Raw genomic sequence first — 21,053 nt, 5'->3', positions numbered from 1 at the left:
TGCTTCTCTTGCCATTAGAGAAAACAAGATGTGTCCTACCCACATCACATCCTTTCCCATCTAGCTTGAAATCCTCTTCATTTTATCCATCCTACCCAAACTCAAGCTAAATGGAAACACTCAAGCTTGTAAAACTACACTCCAAAGATCACACAAATTGTCATTTCAGTCTCATGTGAGTTCAGCAATGCACTCTTGTCTAACAGATGCATGTCCAACTTCATTAAGCTTGCCAATTATACCGTGAAAGCCTTCACTATTTTGTAGGCCACTTCCTCTACCATTTGGATTCTCAAGCATTGGTCCTTCTCAAAATGAGCTCTATTTTACTCAAGAAGTTTCTAGAGACTCTCTTCCATAGTATCTTATTCTCCCACCAATGCATCTGAGAGCATCTCTTGTGTAATGGAAACATCTATTCAAGGCCTCACATGTTTTTCACTATAAGAAAATTCAACAGGGAGTCCTTTCACAAAGTGGTAATATAGCATCTTGTGAAGTATAATGGGACATCCCAATGGTGAGTCTCCTTGATGGACACATCAATGTAAATGTTTTGGGGCTCCAAAAAATTTAGTTTTCATGAAAAAATCTTGAAATAAAAACCTAAGTATCAAAACTATTGGATTTTTAAATAACCATCAATACTAGACAATCATCAATGTTGGATTCTTTTAAAACAACATCGATATATTCATCAATAAAACCATAAAAAATTGGTGGTTATATCAATGCATGTAGTGTAACATCCCTTTCAAGGGTCCTATGACTCACTTATAAATTTAAACATTATATCATGCTATTGCATGCTCTTTACCATATCCATGCTCTTAGTCACATGGGACTTTATATGTCACCATAGTTTGATAGTTTATTATCATTATTACATGGTGTTGGATGTAGTTTGCAACCCAAGGACCTATAATTTCCCTATAAGCTATACATTTATGGTGGGCTAACAAATCGAGTTGGGCCATGGAAAGTCCAAACTTAATCATGTTTCCAATTAAGTCAAGGCACTATTATTATTAAGACTATTTAGAACCATATAAATTATTATCCGTTGCTTTCATGCAACAATTATGAATTTATCCCAACAAGTGTTCCATAGGGTAGGCACATAGAGGGATTAAGCTTGCACCTCACGAGCTACTTTTTGACATAAATAAATGCCACACATAAATAGCAATAGGTGAAGTTCTCCACCATGATTGGTTCTCATTTAGCCATTCAAAGGTGTTTAGTGCTAACCACATATTACACATTATGAAATCAAATTAAAATAGGGTAAGTTTTTAGGAAGGGATAACAAAGCTTAATGTTGAGATGAAGCTTTTCATAGAGGAGTACTCATGAATGGATCTTTCATGCATTAACACTCTTGGAATGAATTTCCCTCTTATAAACATGTACCTATTAAATATCCTATCTTCACTCTTATCAACACATACTTTAAAGAACTTTTAACCTCAGATCCCCATTATATAACACCCATACCTCCCATGCCCCTTCTAACTTCCCTCCTTCCAATCCCCTTTTTTACTTCTCCCACCTCCCTCCCATGCACCTTCTAAATACCCCTTCCTATCTCCGTATCTAGAACCTCACACTAGCTCCATAGATTTGAACGTTGTTTTTTGATATAGTGTTAATAATGGATTTCAAATCTTTCTTCTGCCACATACAAGAGAAACTTCAACAAGATGGACTTTATATTTATTGCAAAATGCATGTATGTGTTTGGTCTATCATCAAGAAGGTGTTCTTTGAGAATACAAGTCAAAAGAGGCAGTCAATATGTTCAAACAATTAGTTAACAATTGAATCATTACAAAAATCAGACACTGGGAGACATTGTTCCCATCATATTAGCACATCTTGCTCATATGGTTCTGGTGCTAGCGAGCACTCATGCAATAATCATGTCCCTATTCTCTTCTTTTGATGGTGATGGGGGGATCCATTGTGGATGCAAATGGGAGTGTTGTAGTTTCAGGAGTGTGACTACGTTGTACAAAATTCAATGAATTCAAGAATATGACAACTATGCTATACAAAATTCAATGAATTCATGATGGAGCTTATTTCATAACTAAAAGAAAATAGGAATAAAGGATCCATCAAGCATGATTGGTTTGCAAGATGGAAATAAATTTTTGTCTCAATATCATGTGAGCTCAACCCCAACAAAGTGGCTCTATGGTCCATGCACTCTTGTCACAGATGCATGTCCAATTTTGTTAAGCTTGCCAATTGTGCCATGAGAGACTTCACTATCTTGCAGGCCATTCCTCTATTATTTTGATTTTCAAGCATTGGTTATCCATAAAATGAGCTCTATTTTCCTCAAGAAGTTTCTAGAAATGCTCTTCCATAGTATCTTATCCTCCCACCAATTCATTTGAGAGCATCACTTGTGTAATGGCACATATTCAAGGCCTCATAAGTTTCTCACTATAAGAAGTCAATAGGGAGTCTTTTCACAAAGTGGCAATATAACATCTTGTGAAGTATAATGAGACATCCCGATGGTGAGTCTCCTTACTAGACACATCAATGTAAATGTTGTGGGACTCCAAAACATCTAGTATTCATGCAAAAGTCTTGAGATAAAAATCTAGTTATCAAAACTATTGGATTTTTAAATAATCATCAGTACTAGGCAATTATCAAATTTGGGCTTTTTTAAAAAACAACATCGATCTATTCATTAACAAAACCATAAGAAATCAATGGTTATTACATCAATACATGTAGTATAACACCCCTTTTCAAGAGTCCTCTGACTTGCTTGTAAATTTAAACATTATATCATGGTACGGCATGCTCTTTACTATATTCATGTTCTTAGTCACGTGGGCCTTTATATTCACCATAGTTTAAACGATAGTTATTATCATTACTATGTCTTGTTGGATGTGGTTTTTTGGATGTGTTTTGCAACCCAAGGACCTATAATCTCCCTATAAGCTATACATTTATGGTTGGCTAACAACTTGAGAAAGTCCAAACTTAATCATGTTTCCAATTAAATCAAGGTCCTATTATTATTAAGACTATTTAGAACCAAATAAATTATTATATTTGCTTCCACGCAATATTTATTAATTTATTCCAACAAGTTTTCCATAGGTTAAGCATATAGAGGGATTAAGCTTGTACCTCACAGGCTACTTTTTGACATAAATAAAAGCCACACACAAAATGCTAGCAATAGGTGAAATGTCACACCACGTGGATCTCATTTAGCCATTCAAAGCTATTTATTGCTAACCACATATTACACATTAATAAGAGGTCAAATTAAAACAAGGTAAGTTTTTAGGAAGGGTTAACAAACTTTAATGTTGAGATGAAACTTTTTATAAAGGAGTAAAAATGGATCTTTCATGTATTAACACTCTTGGAGTTAATTTCCCTCTTATAAACATGTTCCTTTTAAATACCCTATCTTCACTCTTATCAACACATACTTTAAAGAATTTTTAGGTTCCCTAGATGCATTAACACTCTTGGGGTGAATTTCCCTCTTATCAACATGTTCCTTTTAAATACCCGATCTTCACTCTTATCAACACATACTTTAAAGAATTTTAAAGTACCCTAGGCATTGATATAACTATCCATATAAAGGTCATCAATGTGGGCCTAGATAAAGCATCGATAGTGTTGTTAAAAAAATTTCCTCAAAATACCCTTAGAAAAGACATTTTGATGCTTATCCAATGCTATCAATAAATGTTTAATGCTTGTATTGCTTGTATTTTAATGATAATTTCCTAAATAGGTAGCTTAGCCTATGAGATGTGATGCCTTTGTTTATGCTTGCCTCTCCTCCCATTAGAGAAAACAAGATGTGTCCTACCCACATTCCATCCTTTGCATCTAGCCCATTGGCATCCTCTTCATTTTATCCCATCCTACCCACACTCAAGCTAAAGGGAGACACTCAAGCTTGGAAAAATACACTTCAAAGATCATAAGAGATATGTTTGTGAGAAAGTTTTCTTGCATTTCTTGTTTCCTATCCCCTTCCTTATCTCCCTTGGTTTACCTTTCTGCTTTCTCCTCTCTTTCCTAATTCTCAATTCCTCTTCCTTCCTCTTTCCTCCTTTTTTCTCTCCTTATTTCTTCCCTCATACTCATCCCTTTTCCCCCTCTTTCTCCCCCCTTTCTTTGCTCCTTTTTTTCCACCTTCCTTCCTTCCCTCCCTCCATCCTCTTTCTAATGTCACTCTCTCCCATTTCTATTTTCTCCCATACCACTTCTACATTTTCTCTCTCCCATTTTCCTTTTCCCCCATCTCCATTGTGAGTTTCTCCTCCCTCCCATCCCCCTTTTCCTTCCCCCCCATATGTCTGATCCCCATTCTATATTACCCATACTTCCCATGCCCCCCATCTCATTTCCCTCCCTCCCATACCCCTGTTTCCTTCTCCCCCTTCCTCCCATGCCCCTTCTAAATACCCCTTCCTACCTCCATGTCCAAAACATCACACTTGCGCCATAGAGTTGGATGTTGTTTTTTTATATAGTGTTGATAATGGTTTCAAAACTTTCTTGTACCACATATAAGGGAAGCTTCAATAAGATGGACTTTATATTCATTTGAAAATGCATTTATGTGTTTGGTATATCATCAAGAAGGTGTTCTTGAGAGAATAGAAGTCGAAAGAGGCAGTCAATAAGTTCAAACAATGAAATAACAATTGAGGCACGATATTGTTCCCATCATACTAGCACATCTTGTTCAGATGGCTCTGGTGCTAGCCAGCACTTATGTGATAATGATATCACTATTCTTTCCTATTGATGGTGATGGGGGGCTTCATTATGGATGCAAATGGGAGTGGTGTAGTTTCATGAATGTGAGAACTATGTTGTACAAAATTCAATGAATGTTGGAATATGATAACTATGCTATACAAAATTCAATGAATTCATGATGGACTTTAGAACATAACTAAAATAAAATAGGAATAAAGGCTTCATCGGGTGTGGTTGGTTTGCAAAATGGAAACATATTGTTGTCTCAATCTCATGTGAGCTCAACCTGAGCAAAGTGGCTTTGTGGTCCATGCAAACAGATGCATGTCCAATTTTATTAAGCTTGCCAATTTTTCCATGAGAGCCTTCACTATGTTACAGGCCACTTCCTTTGTCATTTGGATTCTCAAGTATTGGTTCATCTGAAAATGAGCATCTCTAGTTTCCAGAGATGCTCTTCCATGGTATCTTATTCTCCCACCAATGCATCTGAGAGCATCTCTTGTGTAATGGCAGCATCTAGATATTCAAGGCCAAAGGAAAATGCTATGAAAAGATATTGGGAATCCAAGCAAGATCATCTCCATGTATAAATTCAAGCACAAGGACAAATTTAATATCAATGACTCAAGCCTACAAAATGATATAGATTGCATGCATGTTTTTCTTTAAATAGTTTGCATGCATGCAAACAAAAAATGGCATGCATTAAAATAAAAATATGACAAAAGTATGTCTCTCTTTGAGAGCCTAGTTACCTGCACCCTAAGAGTGGTCCCATGTAGTCTTGTTCCTTGTGAGCACATGGGCTAGAGACTATAGTCTGCAGGCCAAGCCTTGGCATGGGGCTTAAGATAAGAGAGGAGAATTTATCACTCGAATCAAAAGAGTTGAAAAATGAACCAACGGCATCCTTATGTACTTGAGGTAGTACTAGTACCATTGGTATACAATAGTATACCATTGGTACTAGTCTAATATTGGTGATAGCTATTGCATTACCACCTAGTATCACAAAATGTACTGCCAATAAATGTAAGAGTACCACCAATTGTTTTCACATGTAATTCCTTAATAGTAGTATTTTTTAAATTGCCAATACATTGATATTTACTTGTGGTAAGAGTCATAAAGTACCGGGCATTTCATGGGTACCACCAGTAAATGTCAAAGTACCACTGGTAAATTTAGATTTTCCATTTTTCTTGACTAAGAAGGTTTTGTCATCATTGCATGCATAAATTCATGAAGAGCTTGCACACAACCACAAATCATGCAAAAAGTTGCATGATTACATGGACATTAAATCCATATATGATGTAAAACTTACCTCTATAAAAAATGTTAATATGGCATGCAAAACCTTGTTGCTATAGGCGATTTTAAAGTGAACCCAACCCTTGAGCTATATATTCTATTGAGCATCACATTGATATAGTCATCACATTCATCAATAAAAGGCATCTTTTTATAGTTGTCCATCCATTAGAAATAACTATGCATTTTATGTTATGCAAGAGCTAAAAAACAATATGATCGATGTGAGCCTTTTGGCAACATATGCTTTGTCTAGTACAATTGTTTGTAAAGCATTATAAGTACGAGGTTTGAAATTTATTTGACATTGATGCAATTTGATGCATCTTGCATGTTTGCATTGTCCACCATACTTAATGCATAATAATAATAAAAAATTGCTTTGCTTTGTCCACCATAATTAATGGAAAACAATAATTCAAAATTGCTTGGCCAAAAAAGTATTGCTTGCCATCAACTTCATGGTCAATTGTAGGTTTACATTATGTCCCATGACTTTTAAGTTTCCATTAAAAATGACATCACTTTCATGGTCAAGGATGTAAGTTCACATTATATCCCATGACTTGTAAGTTTCCATAAAAAATGTTTTTGGGGACTCACAAGTCTAGTTTCTAAAATTTTACATGCACAAGCTCCTTAGGATCTTAGCTCCTATGGGATTGTCACACTTTATTATCCCACACTATTAGAGAATACAAATAGTTAAGAAAGGAAACCCTAAGCTAATGATTTATAACTCCATCAATTGATCGATCAACTATCAAGTATGTGAATTCATGCCATTGAAAACTATTTCTTGATTTTTTTTTTTGCATACTCATAATATCACACATCCATTCTTGGAAAGGGGAAGTAGGTAGGAAATTTTTTATTTGACCAAGGAATAAATCTTTTACATAAATTTTTTATTTGGGCCAAGAAATCCTTATGTTGAGGTTATCAATTCAATGAGCTTTGAGCTTTGAATTCTCAAGCTTTTAGGGTAAAGGGGGGGCCTATTTATGTTATCAAATCCATGTTAAAGGTAGAAACCTATCATAATATTGTCAAAAGACTATTTTTTTAAGTGGCTATTTCTAGTAGCCTTAGTATCATTAAAATCATAGTAATCATATGAAGATTGCTTGAATGTAGAGCATATCTAGCAATGCTATTCAACAAATCAATGTAATTACCGATGTTTGGAAGTCGGTGTCTTAAAGCTTCAAATGTTATCCATCCCAAAGCTAACTCCTAATGTTTTCAATCTATTCAATCCATTATTGTGACTTTCCAAATCCTATGTCACTCATACCTATCCTATTAACATAAAGTACAATTGAGATGAAGTATAACACATCTTCACTAATGTTTTCTCTTATCCTCACAAAAGAGTACTAGAATCTTTGAAAAAGTTTCATTCTTTTTGAAAATGTGTGAATATAAATGGGTGTTTTCTTGTTACAAGCCTAAATTTCCCATAACCTCTACCAATTAAAATATTACATGGTTGAAGTGCATAACGTGTGCCATGTTATGTATCCTCCACAACAAAGAGAAACAATCAACTATACTTGGAATTTAAAGAGAAAAACATATTAATAGATTGCAACAATGAGAGATGCACAATCATAAATGAAACTAATAAACACATAGTATAGATAGATGGCTTAGAATAAAAGGCCATACTAAATGCTTCTCACAAATTCTGCCTCAAATTTTCAAAAAGTGCAAAGCATTTTTGCAATTTTTCATAAACTCATAGAATGAGTGTAAAACTTAGTAAAATGAATGAAGATTTCATAATCTATTGAGTATACCACAAGTCACAAGAAACACTACAACAAATCAAGCTACAAGAACCTCTATGTACAAGACATCCACTTTAACAAAGAATAGTTAGCATCAGAAATACATTGGCCAAATCCCAAATATGCTGAGTAGCATGTAGAGTAAAGAGGACAAACTTGAATTGAGGGAAAATAGAATTTTCATAGGCCTTGGAGGGTACATTTTTCATTACATCTATATTGGAAGGAAACCTAGTAATTCATTCAAAAAAAATATGATAGAGAAATCTACACACAAATAGATAGTTCCTATCATACAAATTCTCAAATTTTAGATTATTAACAATCCACCTTTTTGGTTGTAAGAATTATTAAAATTGGTTTAATATAATCAATCCATAAATCTTTGCTTTGGCTTTAAACCACCATGTAGCAGTGTATGGATTTTCTTACAAGGCATTCAAGGGAGCCAATTTCATATACTAAAACCAATAGAAGGTTATAACCAATTTTATGTAGAATTCAAGACAACTATATCACCAAAAACTATAATCAATTTGATGTAGATGTCAACACAACTATCAATTTGATGCAGATGTCAAGACAACTATAATCAATTTGATGTAGATGTCAAGATAGCTATATCACAAAAAACAAAAAATTCATCAACTATTCATTCCATATGATAGAATGAAGCAAATAGTAGGTAAAAAGTATATGCAAAAGTATAGGCCTCTCCATCAATGTAGAGGCATTATTTTCCTCTTTTTCTCTTTGATATTGCCAAAAAAGGACATAAAATACTTGTATGCCATCTTGGGGGTACTATTGACCTTCCTCAAGAGGTATTCATTTTTGTGTATGTTTAAACGTACACATTGGACCAACAAAATATTACATTATAGATTCAAAAAACAATAACAATTTGAGAATGTGGATATTCACATGCACTCTATGCTCATGATGGATACTAAAGAGTAACATATCAAAACATCGACATTGTCAACCCAATTTAATAAACATACAAAGCTATATGGAATTTCAAATCCTACGCTCTTGCAATGAACTATTTGGTATTTTATGAATAAAACCAAGCATATGAAACCATTCACTCCCTTCCTCAATTCATAAAAGATATAAGACAATAAACAATGTTGACACACAATATACACATGCAACTTTTGATATTCATCTCAAAAAAATGGCTCATTACTATCAAATTTGTTCCCTAATACAAATAAATCAAGTAGTGATGACTTGATTATTACCAATTGAGTACAAGCATAGCTACTATCAAAAGACTCTACTAGAACCTATCAATTGGTAATTCAAGAGTAGCATTGTTGTTTCTCATGTATGCTATGTTACAGATCATCACATAATTAGCTTGACATTAGGAAGAAGCCACCACTTCAATGCAATAAAACCTTTTGCCTATACCTTTTACCTAGTATTTGCTTCATTCTATCATATGGAATGAACGGTTCATGAATTTTTGGTTTTTTGAGATATAGTTGTCTTGACATCTACATCAAATTGATTATAGTTGTCTTGACATCTACATCAAATTGGTTATAACCTGCTATTGGTTTCAGTATATGAAATTGGCTCCCTTGAATGCCTTGCAAGAAAGTCCACACATAGCTACATGGTGGTTTAAAGTCTAAGCAAAGATTTATGGATTGATTATATTAAGCCAATTTTTATAATTCTTACAAACAAAAAGGTGGATTGTTAATAATCTAAATTTTGAGAATTTGTATGATAGGAACTATCTATCTGTGTGTGGATTTCTCATGTACCTTTGGAGAGGCTTGCAAGAAAACCTCATTGCAAAGCTTCTAATATTAGTCTAAGAAAAATGGGTCACCCATCTGGATTTGTTGCTTTGATATGAAAGACTCAAGTGATGATGACTTGATAGATGCTAGCCAAGGACAATTAGTGGAGCCACTAACAACAGGCTCTACGAGCACCTATTATAGCCAAGCCAAACAAGGCAGCCAGTCTAACAACCAATAACTCAGTACTAGACCAACGACTCTCATCTAAGATATGTTATCAATTCCACATCCAAGGCAGCTTGATATCAACAAGAAGCAAACACCTTCTTGCAATGATGCACTAAACAACAAAACCTCCTTCATTTGATTGGTCTGCCATGTAACCTCCACACAAGTGAAGTGCAATGTCAAATTGCATGGGCACCCCACCCCTTTGACTAAGGTTTCCTCTGAGAGGTTACTCCAATAGCTGCCAATGCAACTAAATGCACAAAAAACCAATGCCAAACCATCATCATCATCATCATCTAGGGAGCTATGTGTCATTTCCAAAGAAAAACAAATGAGGTCCTCATCTACATAATCATAATGTGGAAGTATTGTATCTATGAATAATAGATGGCCTCCAAAAGGCCTATTTACAATGAGATTAGAAAACCATGCATGTAAAGCACCTCCTATTTGTTTCAGCCTTGTATTTTCTTTCTTAAAGAAGCCTCTGACCTAAACATTTGAATGAATAAAATATAAGCACAATGAAGGAAACATAGCACACTCTTGCAATAAATTCAACTTTCATAAAATTGACTTTATTGGTTGATATCTTAACTTTATCATACTTTCAAAACCCATTTTCCCTTCCTTCATGGTGGAATAAGCTCAACCACATCAATTACAATTGCATCTATCAGAAAAGGAGATTTTGAAACCAAATCATCAAGGATTTGTAGCTTTTTACGTAAAATAAAAGAAACTTTAAAGCTGTGCTTTTTTGTACAAAAAGTAAGTGTAGGTGGTCTTGCTTATGCAATTACCAAAGCTAGAAAGTTTGTTGTGGTGATATTTGTATGTAACATGTTATGGTCTAAGGTGTTCTAAGGTTAAGTGGGGTGGCCTTGCTTATGCACTTGCCAAAATTTTAAATTTATTGGGGTGATCTTCATAAGGTACATGTTATGGTCCAAGGTGATCTATGATTAAGTGGGGGATATCCATGCATTTGTAGAGTGGTAGTCATCCTTGCATGGATTATTATCAATCAAGATATGACCAACTAATCACAATAGGTGGTTTTCAGATTTGAGTGGAGCAAGGCAAAGTGACAAATCCTTTTATCTCGGCATGATTTGTGCATTGGTTCATTCACAGACACTAATGAGAGTCATACTTAGATTTGTGCTTTGGCTTCGTGGCTCTTGCTAACATCGTAGTAGTCCTACTGGCCAATAGCTAGCTAGCCATATTTCTTTGTCTAGATTCTTTCTAGTAAGGCAACAAGCTTGGTCAAGCTGAGCCTTCTAGATATCTAGTTTAATATAAGGATAGAGTTTTTTACACTATTCATCATGTCATGGTAATTACTTGTAAACAATTGACTTTGGTTGTGATTTTAAAGAGGCAAAATGCTTGTTAAATCTTGAATTATTTCTTTAAGATTATAATATTGGTATCAGAGCATTTGAGGTCTAGGGAGTCTATGATTATCAAGTTTGGTTAGTTGTCCCATTGGGAGCAATAGATACATTTTTTGAAGTTGATGAGCCCCTCATGGTTGAGTATTCTATCACAAAATTCAATGGGAAAATTTTTCCTTCATGGGTAGTTGTCTGTATGACTCTTCTTTAGGGAGAAGGGTTTGTGGGGTGTTGTGTCCTGATCAGAGAAGTATCAGGCAACAACCATGATTTTGACAAGATATAGGTAGGGGAGATAAAGAATAAAAAAACCACAACATAGCATGGGCAAGAAGAAAAACCTAGGACTACCCCAAAAAAGTGTCATATGCCACCTATTGGTACCTTGAAAGATCACAAGAGGTGAATGAGACTAGAGGCAAGGAATAAGAGGGAAAGAACTAAGAAAGCATGTTCAAAGTAGGCAAGAAAGCAACTAAAAGATTGGGGGTGCAACAAATAATGGGTGGGATAGGGTGGAGGTGAATAGAAATAGGAAAAGTGACCTATGGGTCTATGTGGATGCTCATGGGTATAAAAGGAAAAAAGACAAGTATGGAATAAGGGTGAGTGGTATGATAATGAGGCAAAAACAAGGTTGGGGAAGAGGGATAGGACAGGCAGAGGTGATGAAGTGAGGCAAGAAGAGGTGTTGGCATGCTTGAAGGACATCATGTGACATGACAAATCACAAAACTACTCCCTCAATTTACCCTTCTTTGTGTGTGCATGTTAGCACATTGAATGGAGGGGATGTGGCTGGCAAGGTCTTTAGTCTCTTGGTCTTGCCATGCATCATTAAGATTGATTTTCTCACTCAAAGAGGAGGAGCTAAAGGGGATAGGCATGCTAAGTGCAAAGAGAGCTTGAAGTTTTGTGGGCACCTTGAGAACCATCATAATGTGGTTGTTGGACCCACTTCTAAGAAAGTCATTCTTGATGGCATGCGTATAGTAGGATAGCAAACCCTTGGCCCTCGTATTCTTCTAACATATAGTCCTCTGCATTTCACTGTCCATGCCCACACCTCCTTTAGATGGACTTTGAGATAGGAGATCAAAACAATGTTAGGTTCCTGATGCTAGAATTGTTGGGTGCTCCTCTCTTTTTGGAAAGCTAGATTGGGGCAATGTAATTCACAAAACTAGTGGCCAATTTTCGATCACCCCACTATCATCAATGACTCTACAAATCGATGAATGTATTGTCTTCCTAATATGTTTTGGATCTAATCCCTTCCACAAATTAAGGCAGGTATGTTGGGATAATCTTCATAGGGTCCATTTTATGGTCTAAGGTCTTCTCTAAGGTTAAGTGGGGAGGTGGCCATGCATTCGTGACATGGTAGCCCCCCATGCTTGAATACTACTAATCATACTGTGATGGCTTTGAAACTTAAGTGGAGCAAGTTGATGTGGCAAATTCTTTTTTTAAAAGAAAAAAAGGTATTTATATTATATATTGATCAAAATATATACATTCATAGCCAAGTGTACAGCCTTAGTAACAATAAGACTTTTCTAGATCATGACAAAACAGTAGGAAGCAAACATAGAAGACTTCATTCTAAGTCGAACTCAGATTTATAGTAAATACTTCCTTTGAACTGACATTCTTCATTAAACACTTTGACATGTTCCTGCTCATGATCACGTATCTCTGAGAAGAACTGATCAAGATCACAATCATACATCCGAGAAGCCTGCTAACCAGTTAGCAAGATCCTTCGGGTGCCTTCCAAGCCCATGGTCACACACAAAGGTGAACCCCTCCTTATAGATGACCTTAGCTCCTTAAAAATAGGGTCAATCAACCCCTCTCTTACACTTGCAACAATTAAATATAAGCACACAACCATGGCACCAATTGATTATTAGTCTTCTGCATGCAAATCAAACACTTAGATTGGTCCTAGTTTGTGTGGGTGTCCTTGCCATGCAAAACCATGCATAAATAGAAAGGATACTTTGGTTTGACTAACTCAACCCTCTTAACTATAGTCAAGTCTCCCTGACGATAGTAAGTTCTCTCTGATGGAAGTCACCTTTGTGGTTCTTTGGTTGATCTAAGTCAACCTTGTTTAATCGAATTCAAGTCTCTTGGCCATGGCCAAGTCTATTTGACCATTAGTCAACGCCAAAACCAATGTCAAATAAAAGACTTTGACTCTTTGACCATATTCAGCACATAAAATTATCCTCTTTTATTACTTAGGGATAGTTACAAAACAATGATATTTGGTGACATCCTCTCAACTTCTAATCAATTGAGCTCACCTAAAAAGCCTCTTTGTAGAAATCCAAAAGTTATGGATAATTAGAGAGAATATCTTCATCCATCTACTTGGCCTTTAATCTAGAATAATTCTTCAATTTCACCAGAAACCTGTAGGTGATCTTGCCCTTGGGTCTCTTCTTGACTATATGGTGTACAATCTGCTCTACTTGGAGTTATCTCCTCCATCTCCTCCACCTTTGGTGGCTCTTGCAAAATAGGATCTATAGGTTCCGGCCCTTGATATCGTTGAGGAGAATCACATGAAAGCATTGTGAATCTTGCAATTCTCTAGCAAGTCCGACCTCTAAGCTACTTCACTAATTTCATATATGACCCAAAAGGGGCCATAATACCTGGTATTATGGACCCAAGCTTTCTCAAACTTTAAAAGGACCCAATCTCTTGTGGTGGGTCTAGCTTGTGCCTATGTTTATCTATAGCTCATTTATGCTTTTCCCTAGGATCTTTTAATGACTATCTGGACTTTGTTGAAAGCTGTCTCAAGGTCCCATACATATTGATCAGCTATAAATATCTCATCTTTTGTCCTAGAGGATTGGTGATAGGATCATCTTTCCATTTACAATCTCAAGGGGGGATTTTAGTGTAGAATTGTGAACTATATAATTATATGAAAAGTCCACTAATGGGAGGTATTTTTCCATTTACATTTTGGCCACATAGCATTTCAACAAATCAAGTCTAGGAGATTTTGCTATCTCATTTGGACCATCTGTCTAGGGATGAAAAAATGAAGGAAATTTCAATTTTGTCCCCATATTGTCAAATATGGCTCTATAGAATAAACTAGTCATTCAAGGATCTTGGTCACTAGTGGCCTATGGAATTAGGTTATCCATGGTGTTTAAAAATCTATACAAGAAAGATCTTGGCCATATGATTAGGTGTCTTTAGTACAGGAATGAAATATGCATGCTTGCTGAACGTATCAATAGTGGTCGAAATTCCAAAAGGCCAGGTGTCTTTTCCTATCATAGCATGCTAGGCATGTTAGCATGCATCTTACAATAATAGCCATGGTGGAGCACTCAAGTGTGTGTGTTTATAGATAGGGGACAGTAGTCATGAGATAGACTATGCTTCTCACCCACTGAATTTGTCACGTGTAATTTAGAAACCACCTTGATACCACATTCGTTCAGTAAATCCATTTCTTTTGCTAGCACTTACGGTTAGCAATGATAATCTCTTTGAATTATCAATATCTCACATAATCTCCTTTGCACTCATTAGCTTACACTTACAGCTAACCCATACCGCAATACACTAGATATCAAAGTAGTCAACCACTTCTGCAAGCATAATACTCTCTCTCTCTCTCTCTCTCTCTCTCTCTCTCTCTCTCTCTCTCTCTCTCTCTCTCTCTCTCTCTCTCTATTATGGTCAACCTTACTCTAGCATGTTAAGTGCAGGAGCTATGGAATACAATCTTGCTAAATGAAGAGCACTTTAGCTCTTGTAAGTCTTTTAGAGGCTAAATGGGCAGAAAAGCCAACCAACAGTGCAGCTAATTTTAGTTATTATATTCATCAGTGTTTGTCGATGGTTCATTTGTTCTCAAAAAATCAACAAGTTCTAGACTTTTTGAAGTGGATCCATCATTGGATTCATGATTTCACATGTTTTATGATTGTAATAAGGCAACATTGCCATTTCCTTTGTGAGTTTTAACTCGATTTTACACCTATGTTGCTATGGCTTGGAGCTAATATTCACCAAGGTGGATGCTTTGTCATGTACAATGTTATAGAGTTTTAATATAAGTCCTCAGATAGGTCTAGGAATGATTGTATCAATAGTTGTGTCATGGGTCTAACCATAATAAGCCTACTCAACCTAGGTGGTCTAGTTAGCTAGTCTGCAAACTCCTCTATGGACCCACTTGTAATGGAGACCATGCCATATGGCCATAATGATAATCTAGGTCACACCAATGTAATGATAGGTGCTCCATAATGTGATGAAGTATTGGGTAAGAGAAATCCACCAATTTCCCTCATTTACTTAACATGGGAGACTTCCCCTCTCTATGAGTGAATCCCTAGATTGCAGGGGTCTCACAAGCCTACCTCGACTAGAGGCCACCTACCTCCAAAACATACCATCAATTTTGGACCTTTTTTTAAGAAAATATAAGCTTTTATATCACTCTACATCCTCACTATAGGGATTTGGAAGTAGTTGATAACTCACATTAGTGTACACATTCTTCTTCTTCCTTTAGCTAGTTGATCCATTGTGGTCTTCTAGCTTGTATTGACAGGTTTCCCTCTCCTTCTCTCTTTCTTGAGTAATGAAAATGTATTTTCTAGTCCACTCAAGGCCTATTCTATTATTGTAAGTCTAAGAGGGCCTCTTTGACTAAGTAGTGTGGTCATGGTGCACATTTTTCATATTAAAGCTTGAGTTTTGAGAAGGAGAGTCCACATTACTTAGCCTTGTCAATTCTTGCAAAGCCTACTCCATCTACCCCTTTCTCACTAAAAGTATCTTGATCTTTAAATATCCTCCTACATCATTTCAAAGAACATATGATCTCCCAAGAAGACTCAATTTGTTGTTCATGAAGAGCTCGATGAACTAAGGAGGAGGCATGCTCAACTCCAATAGCAACTCCTCAAGCTCTCCAAAGGAAATTGACTTTGTTTCAAGGAGAGAGAATTAGTGGCTTTTGCTAACAAATTTCCCAACCGATTTCTCAGACATAGCTCAATCTACCCAAGCTTTTGCAAGGACTAGGGAATTCAAATCCCAACGTTGGACCCCATAGAGGGACTACCTTAGGTAGTAGTTCTAAAGGAACAAAGTTCTGTCAAGGAAGCTTACATTCCCACCAATCCAAATGTTTTAAGGTGGAGATAGCCTTATATTTACAACCTATTGATGGTTCCATTAATCCTAAGAAGTTAGAGCGATGGGCCAAGAAGTCGCTTTCTAGTCTTAGACCCAACGATTCACTAAAGAAGACAAGCTCTATCTTGCAGCCATCAAACTAACTAAAAATGCATTTCATTGGTCGTATATAGTCCAAATTAAGGACTCTAGACCCCCATTAACACATGGATGAGTTAGACCAAGATAGGAAACAATTCATTCCTATTGGGTACAAAGAGAAGATGGTCCACACATGGCAATTCTTTAAACAAAAGTCAAGCCAAAGAGTCTCATAGTACATAGATGATTTCCATCGGTTCATGCTATTGTTTCTCAGAGAGTTGAGAGAAATGGGTCTTGTAAATCTAGAGGATTCATAGAGTCATCTTGAACCAAACCTCTTGATAGGTCTAAGAAACAACAACAACATTAGCATCAAAAGGGAACTAAGAAGTGGCTTCCACTAGAGGAGTATGCCAAGTAGAAGTCTAAGAAGCATTGCAACTACTATGACAAGCATGGTCACACAAAGAAAGAATGAAGAAATAAGACAAGAGATATTACACATTTAACCCAATTAAAGGTTGAAGTCAAGAGTAGACTGAGGTAAATCACAAATTGAGCCTCATGATAAGAATTTTCTCTCAAGGCATTGCCTTTCAAAACCCTCAAAGGGAATGTTTGTGGAGTCCAGTCTCATTCATGTTTGATAATGGAAGTCAAAAGAATTTGATCATTGCAAATCTTATCAAGAAGCTCCACTTGCCTACACTTGTCAAGAAGCTCTAGGCTCCTACTCCAGCTCATCCACATCGATACACTCTCTTATAGATGAATAAAGTTTAGCCTTTGAAAGTTACCAAACAATGTCTTCTCAAGTTTGCTATTGGTGGTGTGGTAGCCATGGATCATTGTGGGGATATTCTCTTGGGGAATCCATATGAATATGATAGGTTAGTTGTGCACAAGGATAGAGATAACATCTACAGGTTGGTGAAAGGTGGGAGGAAATTCTCCTTCCCATGCAGCCACCACTACCAATCTCAAAATTTGCTCATCTCTGCAAGGCAATGTACTATCCTCATCAAGAAAGCATAGACATTCCATATCTTGATTCTCTATTAGACATCTCCTTTAGTCTCTTGTTTAGATCAACCTCTATTGCAACTACCTTTGCTACAATCATAGCCCTAATAGATGTTCAAGATGCTCCAGTAGCCCCAACCTCTATTCTAGTTATTCCACCATTTGCTATATCATTGCTCTTAAATCCAACACACTTTGAGCTACTTCTATCCCTAATGTACTTGATGTTACATTATCTATTGTTGCAACATCCTCTATTCCATTCATTGCCATGGCTAGACATGCCCTTATAATCTCTACTAATTCATTTGCTGCTATACCATCTATTGCTACTAATGTGGATCTACTATTATTCCATTAGCATCTACTATTATTGTCAAGGATGGTCCAGCCACATTCATGAGAGCTTAGACCTTTCTTGGACAAATTTGTGATTGTATAGATGGATGACATCCTTATGTACTCCAACTTACATCAAGAGCACTTGGGTCATCTCCAACACTATTTTCTCTCAGCTAGAGCAACATTCTCTTCATCTCACTCCCAAGGAATATGAGTTTTTCCTCATCCATTTGAAATATCTTGGTTTTGCCATTCCTTATGAAGGCTATCATGAAGTGGCCTACTCCCACTGATATTTCTCAACTTAGAAGTGCAAGCACTTATGTCATTGGAGTTGTGATTTCTCAAGAAGGTCATCCACTTTCTTATTTTATGTCTATCCTCTCAAATTCTATATTGAATTATCCTGCTTAAGGAGTTATATGATTTTCCTTTTGGGCAAGAAGTCTACAATATTTGCTTACTCAGAGCTCCATAGGTAATCTTAGATCTATCAAATGGGATACATATATGTATCGATTTCATCTCGTAATCAAGTACAAACCTGATTGTCAAAATAAATAGGCAAATTGCCTATCTAGGCATCCTGTTCATGTCATGTTCTCCATTTTTCATATTCATATTCTAGCCTTTTTGAATCGCTAGACCTATAACTCAGTGACAAAGATTTCATCATGTCATTGGTTGGCCACGCATCTAATTGGTAGAAACAAGGAACCTTTTCTGGATTACACAGTCAAGCATTCCTATCTCTACAAATTGTAAAAATTGTGTGTCCCTTAGGGATCTTGGAGATTCTAGCTCACATCAAGGAACATCCCTCTCTCAATGTTAGACACTTCAGACAATAATGCATTTGCAAAGGCACTTTTTTTTGCCACATCTTAGACATGATGTGGAGAGATTCATCAAAACATGTGGTTCCTATCAACAAAACAAAAATCATAAAGTTAATTACAGGTTATACATCCCTATTCTAGTTCCCTCCTAGGCATTGGAACATATTTCAATTGATTTTCTCTCTAGGCTTCCCACAACTAAGAAGCAAAATGGGTGCATTTATTTGCTGGTGCATAAATTTTTGAAAATGGCCAATTTATGCAAACAACCAAGCAATGTGATGTAGTCATAGTAAACATCTTTTCTTGCAACATGTTTGGGTGCATTTTGGGATGACCTCTTCTATTATGTTTGATAGAGATTCAAGGATTCTCTCCACATTAGTAGACCACATTGTGGTAGCCTATGACCACATAGCTTAAACATTCCATAGCTTGGCATCCTCCTCACACTGATGGCCAAATTGAGGTGGTTAAAAACGTCTTGGTTAATCTCATCAGATTCTGTTGTCAATAAATGCTCAAGAGTTAAGACTCCTATCTTGGCTACATACAATATTCTTATTATAGAGTTCCTCATTCCTCCATAAGAAAGAGTCCATATGAAGTTTTCCATGGTTCCTAGCCATATTTTCCATGGAGTTGGTTTGCAAGATCTTCTTCAAAGTCTCTTCTTCCAAGGTAGCTAGAGATATACCTAAGGTAGAGACCTTCTCTAAACACCTTCAGGATCTTCGTAAGTTAGTCCCTCATTCTTTGTAGAAAATTAAAGCCAAATGCAACCACTAGGCTAACAAGCATAGGCAGTCTCTAAGTTTTAGAGAAGGTGACATGGTCTACCTACATTTGCACAAGGAGAGATTACAGCATAGTCCCCATGTTTAGGTCCCAGCCTTGAGATATGGCCTTTTAAAGTTCTAAAGCTAGTACATGAAGATGCCTACCTTCTTGATCTCCCTCCTAACTCTTGATTCATGCTATCTTCAATGTGAATTTCAGAAGCCTTATTATCCACCTCTCCTCTCTGATGATTTGGCTCCAACGAAGGCCTCACTTATGTCTGATGTAAAGGCAAACTTTTAGCAGCCCCTTCAAAGAATACCTTGCTAGGACTAAAGACCAAAACTACCAAAAGAGGAGAAATGGAGTTGTACTTGTTGGTGGGCAAAAAAGGTCACATTCCTTCCAAATCCTTCTTCGATGGATTTGGAGACTCTTACCTCCAAATTTCCACATTTTCTTTGCGACAGTGGGCAGTATCAAACTTAGGAAGGGATGTAATGATGTGGATCCATCATGTGATTTATCATTTCACATGGTTCTTGATTGTAATTAGGGAACATTGCCACTTCCTTTTTTAGTCTTGAGTCGATTTTCCCCCTTATATTGAAAATTTTTTGACTTCCCCCTTTTGTTTCTTTCTTTTTGGCATTATTGAAAGTTGGTCATTCAATTTGAATGATCCCCTTAATGAGTTCAAACAATTTCACTCCTTAACCTTAGGCATTGCAAATCCTTCTCTCTCTCTCTATATATCTTTGTTTGTGTATATGTGTGCATGCATGTTCATGTGTCTCTGTGTGTGTGAGGGGAATAGTCCCAAGAGAGAATTTGTTTGTGGTTGAGAGAGAGAGAGAGAGAGAGAGAGAGAGAGAGAGAGTTTGTAACGTATGTGTGTGTAGGTGTATATGTGAAAGAGAACGGGTGGAGGGATTTCGTATGTTTGAGTGTCCATGTGTGTATGCATGTGAGGAAGATATATGGGAGAGAGAAGACACCTGGGTGCACGTGGGTGTGAGATGGAGAGGAAGACACTCACGGGAGAGAGAGCACACCTGGGTGTGTGATGGAGAGGTAAATATTATATGCCCACTAAGATGGAGTGTGTGTTTTTTATGAGGAGGGGGAGGGAGAGAGAGAGAGAGAGAGAGAGAGAGAGAGAGAGAGAGTGTGTGTGTGTGTCGGTGGAGGGGGCGGACTTTTTGTGTAAAGCTTTGCCCCCCATCAACATTAGCTGCTCAATCGTCAAGTAAATGCCTGGTTGAAAGTTATTTATAATTAAAAAAAAAAAACCAAGAGCTTCATATATTGATAATAAAAAAGGAGGTCTTTTTGACCTTACAAAAATTGGCCCTCTACACCGGAGAGGAAACCCGGGGCCCACGCTGCGAATAGCTAGTTTAAGTCACCAAGAGGTTCCTTTCTATGTCCGGGTCTTCATTATTAACGATCTGCCCGAAGTCTTGGATGTAGGCTTTCACAAGAGTTGTAATGGCCGGGGCCCTAAATCCCAGTTGGGCG

Source organism: Dipteris shenzhenensis, chromosome 17 (assembly GCF_047967505.1).
Source record: "Dipteris shenzhenensis isolate YYH24624 ecotype China chromosome 17, Dip_SZ_1.0, whole genome shotgun sequence".
Classification (NCBI taxonomy): domain Eukaryota; kingdom Viridiplantae; phylum Streptophyta; class Polypodiopsida; order Gleicheniales; family Dipteridaceae; genus Dipteris; species Dipteris shenzhenensis.
The sequence above is the reverse complement of the archived record's forward strand: the minus strand, read 5'-3'. Positions refer to the sequence as shown.